Source organism: Myotis yumanensis, unplaced genomic scaffold, assembly GCF_028538775.1.
Source record: "Myotis yumanensis isolate MYYU_CA2020_CCGP unplaced genomic scaffold, mMyoYum1.0.hap1 SCAF_11, whole genome shotgun sequence".
Classification (NCBI taxonomy): Eukaryota; Metazoa; Chordata; class Mammalia; order Chiroptera; family Vespertilionidae; genus Myotis; species Myotis yumanensis.
Window position 1 is genome coordinate 7,784,298 of NW_027223762.1, and position 7,815 is coordinate 7,792,112.

Genomic DNA, 7,815 nt, shown 5'->3' on the forward strand with positions numbered 1-7,815 from the left:
TTAGACATGTCTGACAGTCTGTAACCCAGCCAGCCAGTTGAGTCCATGGACATGGAGAAGGTGAAGAAAAGTCGGATGAGGACTGGGAGAGAGCATACTTCATTGTGCCTGGGTGGTGGACAGGACTTTCTGGCTAATTCCATCTTTGTTTAACTATGCGTTACTGTGTAAACTGCATCTTATGTATTCAGCATAAAATTTAGCACATACGGCATGAAAACTCTAGATTGTATAGAAGGCCATGGTATTGGGCTGACCCTCTTGGTCCAGAGCTGTGAAAGGAAATGGAGGAGGAAAGTGTCAGATGTGGAGAGGACCGGAGAGACCGACTCTAGATATTATTCTCATTTCACAGATAGAGAAATGGAGGTCTTGACAGTCTGTGGGGTTTTTCCCCCATGAAAATAAATGGAGGTAGGGCAAGAACTTGGGTCTTCTAGTTTATAATCTAGAATATTCATTCTACCTTAATTGCACTAAATCTACATTGACAACATAAAATTCCTTGGAGATTGCTTTCTGAAGATGATGAATCTTTGATACTGTCTCTCCTTGTAATTTACTAGTCATTAAAAGTGAAAAACTTAACTGATTTTTTGTGGGTTTGTATTCAGAATAAATATTGCTATGTAACTGGTTATATAGAATCACAGATACTCAGGGCCTCAAAGGGCCATTAAGGTCATTGAATTCAACTCATCTCCCAATATAAGGGTTCCATCAATCTCAGAGTACCTGGCCACCCATTAGCAGGCTGCCTAACTGGTAGAATTTTGTGAAACTAGGTAATGCTCTAGTGAGCATAGCAATTAAGAGTCCCTAAAAGGGAAACTTCTCTTGCCTGCAAATCTATACATGGCCAGGTGGGTCTTGTATATAGATAGCAAAGCTTTGTGGTCATATCTCAGGTTCCTTCTATTTCTGTCCCCCATCCAGGTCACAGACCATCCATTATAGGAAGAGCTGGGAAAGGTATCTACTTTGGAATTGAAGTTATTAGCATGGGGAGGAGGAAGGAGTCAGGACACCCCCAGAACCCAGTCGGCTTTGGTTACTAAAGCAGAAGCGGGGGTAGAAACATGTACCAATTCATTTCAGGGGCTCCTCTTTCTTTTTTTAATGGCAACATTTAGCTTTTAATAAAGTCATTTAAAAAAAATAATGGCCACCTTCAGTTGTTCTATGGTCAACCCTGGAAATGGACTTCTTTTAAAAACAATTTTATTGAGATAAAATTAGTATCATAAATTACACCCCTTTAAAGTGTAAAATTTAATGGTTTCTAGTATATTCACAGGATTGCACAACCATTACCACAATTAATTTTGGAACATTTTTATCACCTCAAAAAGAAATCTTGTACCAATTAGATATCACTTCCCAAACGCCCGCATTCCCCCAAATCAAAGCACGGATCTACACTCTGTCTCTATAGAGTTGCTTATGCTAGACCTTTTATACAAATGGGATAACACAGTGTGTGGCCTTTTGTGATGTTTTTTTTTTTCACTTAGCATGTTTTCCAGGGCCATCCATGTTGTAGCATTTCATTCCTCTTTAATAGCAACCAATATTCCATAGAATAGATATACCACAGTTTAATCTATTCATAAATGATGGTATTTGTGTTGCTTCTATTTCATGGCCATTTTGAATGATGCTGTACAGTTCTTTTGTGTGTACAGTTTTTTTTTGCATGGACATTTGTTTTCATTTCTCTTAGTTATATGCCTAAGAGTGAAATTGCTGGGTAATGTGGTAAATCTATGTATAATTATTTGAGCAACTGCCAGACTGTTTTCCAAAGTGACTGTACCATTTTACATTCTCACCACCAGTGTTTAAAGGTTCCAATCTCTCCACATCCTTGCCAACACTTGTTATTATCTGCCTTTTTCATTATAGTCATCCTAGTGGGTGAGAAGTGATATCTCATTGTGGTTTGGTTGGCGTTCCCATGATGGCTAATGATGTTGGGCATCTTTTTGTGTTCTTATTGGCAATTTGTATATCTCTTTTGGAGAAATGTTTATTCAAATCCTTTGAGTTTGAACTTTTTAATTGAGTTGTTTTACTTTTTATTAAGTTGTAAGAGTTCTTTATATATTCTACATATGTCTCTTATCAGATATATAATTTTCAAAGATTTTCTTTCATTCTGTGTGTTTCTTTTCTCTTAAAATATTTTTATTGATTTCAGAGAGAAGGGAGAGGGAGAGATAGGAACATCAATGATGAGAGAGAATCATTGATCAGCTGCCTCCTGTACGTGCCCCCTCGAACTGTGACCTCCTGGTTCATGGGTTGACCCTCAACCACTGAGCCACACTAGCCCGGCTCTTTCCACTTTCTTAATGGTGTTCTTTGAAGTACAAAAGTTTTTAATTTTGATGAAGTCCACTTTACCTATTTTTTCTTTTGTTACTTGCTCTTTTGGTGTCATACCTAAGCAGCATTGCCTAAAACAAGGTCAAGAACATTTATTCCTATATTTTCTTCCAGGAGGTTTATAGTTTTAGGCCTTGTGTTTATGTCTACATTCTATTCATTTTTGTGAATGGAAGATTCCTTTTGAGCCTTGTTTTTAGACATTTCCAGGTTCCATGAGCCTGCATATAGCCTCACGTAACCTCTTCCGCCTCCCTGTTAACAGGGCGTGACCTCTTCCCATGTGAGGATGTCATCAGTCCTCTTGCTCAATGAGCAGGGTCAGTCCCTTATCAGGGTGCTGCGCCTCCCGGGTGCTTTCCAACCAGTGACCAGTCACATGGGGCCAAGAGCCACAGTCACTGAGGGGCCAGGCCAGTGATAGTGAACCTTTTGAGCTCGGCGTGTCAGCATTTTGAAAAACTCTAACTTAACTCTGGTGCCGTGTCACATATAGAAATTTTTTGATATTTGCAACCATAGTAAAACAAAGACTTATATTTTTGATATTTATTTTATATATTTAAATGCCATTTAACAAAGAAAAATCAACCAAAAAAAAATGAGTTCGCGTGTCACCTCTGACACGCGTGTCAGAGGTCCGCCATCACTGGGCCAGGCCCTGAGCCCTTGTCCTTTCAGAAGGAGAAAAAGGGATGTTCTCAGTCTCTGGGTCTGCTTTTGGAGGGCATCGTCCTCTGATGATCACTCTTTTTTCCTTTGGAGAGTACGCAGTGGTTGAGACACGAAGCTCTCCTGCACCCAAAACAGCTCAATATGTTTTACAAGAAAACATATACAAAACTAGGAATCATTAAATAAAGTGACATCAAACACCTTAGAATGGTTGCTTTGGGGTGAAGTGAACAGGAGTTGGGAGTAGTGATGTGGAGTCAGGGTGGGGAATAAACAATTAAACAAAAAAAAACTGAGATGGGGCCTTCACACTTCCATGGTAACTGTGTGCCAGGCGCTGGGGAGGGTGAGAAGTCACCCTCTGCTCAGTCATGTCGTTACAAATATTTATTAAAAACCCAGTATTTATTAAGCACCAAAAATGTACCAATCATTGTGATAACTAAATTTCCTAGGTGATCTCCTTTACTATTCAAAAGACAAAACCTACAAAATAGATATTTTAACCCCAGTTCCTGCAAATAAGGAAGCCAGGCTGCATTCTGCATAACTCACCCAATTCTACTGTCTTCATTCTGCAAGTACAGGCAGCTAGAAGAGATGAGGATGGATGTGTAAGAGGATCAAATACACCCCATCAGGTTGCATTTCAGTGACTCTGAGCATGCACACACTAGTTGCTCTCTCCCTGGGGAAATAAGTCAGTGTTCTACTAACAAGAGCTGCCATCGCGCCCTGTTGTAAGGTTTGGTAGGGCTTTGGTATTCATTATTTCTTTTAATCCTTTTAATAATACTGTGAGTTTATGGTGCATGTCACAGGTGAGATACTGAGGCTCCCCGGAGTTAAATGGCTTTCAGGATCACCTGGCATAAGAACTAACTGAGCTGGAGCTCAAGCTCAGCCATTCTGTGGCTCATTCCCCACCAACCCGAATCTCAACGAGAGCATTAGGAAATCCAGATCTCTAAATCTCAGGCATGGGGGTTCTGAGCCTGAGCTGGCTCTCAGAGAGGATATTAAGAGAGACAAGATGAAACTACCACAGAAATACTGCTGCCAGAGGAGGGGTTGGTGGCTAAGTGGCATTTGCTAAGGTATGCCTTTCATAACATCCAGATTTCTGAGGAGATGTGATTAGGGAAGAAGCACAGATGTGCTGAGACACCTGTGCTTGCTGCTCTGTGGATGAGGTCTTAACATAAATGCTGTTTATTGTTATTTTCCCCTTCCAAATGCCTGCATGCATTTTCTTCAAGTAGGTAAACAAGAAGCTGGCTCAGACACCTCCGTACTCTTTCCGTTCTTATCCTGCACATCGTGATCTTGGCATGAGTAATCCTACTGGACGGACACACTGCCTCAGCCCCAGAAAATACCTCCTGGAGTGAGTCAGTGTGAAACGGTGTCTGTCTCCTCATTCCAGACCAGGTCTCAGGACTAGGGTCCTTGGCAGAACACTGGCCAGCAGCATTCTCCATCACTGCTGACCCACACGCACAGCTAAAGGCCATTTATGTGACTTAATTTGGACAAGTCCAATATAAAATGGTAAATTGAGGCAATTAATTCAGATTCATCTGTTCTTCTTGACTCTTAGACCTTTTTTTACCTGAACATGTTAGTTGAAAATGGTGATGGATGCCTGAATTGCTCAGAGAATTACTTGGTTCTCACTTCATTAATAGCAGAGCTGTGTCTCCTTGTTAGAGGGCAGATAAGCTATTTCTCCCTTAATGAAGTGAGGTCTGAAATAAGGGAGCAGCTAGACCCTCCCCAAGAGGAGGGAGGTGGAGCAGTGGGAGACTCAGATAACTCCAGCAGCTTCTGCCCATCCCACTGAGTGGATCCCTGTCTTTAGGGCAGGAGCAGCTGTTCCTCTTCACCCCTCTGTAAATTCTTCCCTTCCTAAAATTCTTCCAGAATTGTGTGTGTGACTTTCTTCATCTCCCAGTCTCTCCTGTCACTTCTCTCCCCCTCATTCTTGCTCTAGTCACCAAACCTAAGCCCTAATCTCCACTTCCTCTGTTAAGGTTGTCTATACTATTCTACCTCTTCCTTCACATCCTATATAATAAAAGCCCAGGGGCGAAATGACCAGAACCACCAGAAACCAGAACCACCACGGCCCCTTGCTGGGCTGGCCCCACCCCCCAGCAAGCAGTTAGGGGCGATCAGGCAGGCAGATGAGTGGTTAGGGGTGATCAGATAGGCAGGCGAGTGGTTAGGGGTGATCAGGTAAGCTGGTGAAAGGTTAGGGGTGATCAGGTAGGCAGATGGCCCCCTGGCAAGTGGTTAGGGGTGATCAGGTAGGCAGATGGCCCCCTGGCAAGTGGTTAGGGGTGATCAGGTAGGCAGGCAGAGCCCTGCGATGGATCACCTCAAAGAGGGAGACTCAGACCACAGCCTGCGGAGGGTCGTTCGGCAGCTGTGACAGGAGGCACTGGCAGCGTGGATGCTGCAGGGTGGGGCTGGTGCCACTGCGGCTCCTGAGTGGGCATGGTGCCTGCAGTCTGGCCCAGGGCCCAGGGTCGCAGCCTCCCCTGTGGCTTCTGCAGGGCGGGACTGCCACTCCTCCTGCTCTGATGCCTGGGCAGCTCCCGGACCCTTCCATGACTGCGGCTCTCCGCCAGGGCTCGGCCCCCTGTCCGGACTCCCCAGCTCCGCCCTGACTGCAGAGGAGCTGAAATACGCTGACATCCACAACACTGGGGCCATGATCACCCCTTTGCACTTCCTGGAGGTGAAACTGGGCAAGAGGCCTCAACCTGTGAAAAGCGAGCTAGATGAGGAAGAGGAGCAGCGCTGGGAAAAGAACAAAGTGGCGGTGGCCCCCTGCCAGAACAAGAAGAAGGAGCAGAAGGAATTTCTGCAGCGGGAATCTGAGTGGCTGGAGCTGAAAACCCAGATGGAGGAGCAGGAGTGGCAGCAGCTCATCCTGATACTCAACCAGCATCGCCCCACCTGCATCGTCAGGTCCGACAGCGTTAAGACCCCCAACTCCAGAAGGCAACCCACTGCTGGAGCAGCTGGAAAAGAAGTGACCATGGGCTGGAAGGAGGAGGAGGAGAGAGGGAGAGGAGGAGGATGAGGGTCCCAGAAGGCTCTTCCTTGCTGCATGAAAAACTCTTCAATGAGGCTCAGCACAGCCAACATCCGCTTTTTTTGTGAAACTCAGATCAGCCACACCAGGGGAAGAAACCCAGGCTGATGAAACCCAGGACCAAGCACTGAGACCAAAGTAGTCCTGAGGAGGGCTGTTCTGCCTGGGGCCAGGCTTGCAGGAGGCAGGACAGAGGCTCTGGGCCGGAGAGATGCCCAACCAGGCAGCTGTGGGCACTTCTCCAGCTTCTCCTCCAAGGCACCCACCCAAAGGACCTCCGAGCAGCCAGGAAAAGCCATGAGTTGCAACCAAAATTAGGCTGAGGATGGAACTCAGAGTGAAACTGCAATCTGCCTGCCCCCACCCCTGACCCTGACCCTGATCCTGATGCAAGGCTAGAGAAGGGCACAGTGCTAGGCCCTGCTGTACCCACCCACCGTGGTCCAGCTCAGTCCTGCCTGGAGTGGCAGCCAAGGCGCACCCTCACTGGCCCTGCTGGAGTTGCTGTGGGCATGAGCTACGGGTGCCCTTCCAAAGCACATGCTCACTGAATGTTTACAGACTGGCTGTCCTGGCAGGACTTTCAACTGCACATGTTTTTTTATACTTTCTTTTTTTTAAATATATATTTTTTACAAAAAAGAAGACTTTATACAAGCAATATATAAATGGATTTCTATAATCACTCGATGTGATACAGTATAAATATGCTATGGTCTGTTTGTTATGAACAGCTATTCAGCAGTTATGGCTGTTGTGTGTAACTTCTAAGTACTGCAGTCTCTGGGTGTTGGGGGTGGTGCATTTCCATTCTGGTAAATCCGTATTAGTACTCAGTTCTGTATTGCTCAGTAAACATCATCTGAAAGAAAGAAAGAAAGAAAGAAAGAAAGAAAGAAAGAAAGAAAGAAAAAAAAAGAAAAGAAAAGAAAAGAAAAGAAAAGAAAAGAAAAGAAAAGAGAAAGAGAAAGGAAGAGGGAGGGAGGGAGGCCCAGGCCAGCCAAGCCATCGCATCCCATGCCTGTTGCCTGCAAAGGGAGGCGACCAGTGGCAGGGGAGGGGGGTGGGCAGTGCTGCACAGATGGCAAGTAGTGGCAGCAGCGGGGGGTGGGGGCCAGCTGCCTGCAGCCAGGGAAGGAAAGCCCCATAGGCCCTGATCTCAGGCCAGGCCTAGGGACCCTACCCAAGGGGGTCCAGGATTGTGAGAGGGTGCAGGCCAGGCTGAGGGACCCCCACCCCCCTGAGTGCATGCATTTTCATGCACCGGGCCTCTAGTTTTCTTTATCATCTACACCATTTTGCTACCAAATTGAAATGATTTATTTTTGAATTAAGTTATGAGCCATGACTCAGGCCCATGTGGAATATGCCACAGTGACTCCCAACGTAGCCTGTGTATTAGCGATTTCTATGGTCTGTCTGGCCTTTGTGTCATAAGAAATTCCTTTTGGCTCTCCACTTCATAAGACATTGTTCTGCTCTGAGCAATACCACAGGGTCTTTTTAATTGCTTTTTATGATTGATTCAGTAATAAGATATACTTTTCACTCTGGTACAATTTGTTGGGCTTTATATGTTTGCTTGTTTGTTTTTTGGTTAATCTGACCTGAGGCTATTTTTCCATTGATTTTTAGAGAGAGTAGAAGGC

The 7,815-nt window shown here is 45.2% G+C and overlaps 1 pseudogene; it reads left to right on the plus strand.

The window, feature by feature from the left end:
* The first annotated feature begins 5,648 nt into the window (after positions 1 to 5,648).
* Positions 5,649 to 6,107, plus strand: LOC139019364 (jun dimerization protein 2 pseudogene; annotated as a pseudogene).
* Positions 6,108 to 7,815: the final 1,708 nt, after the last annotated feature.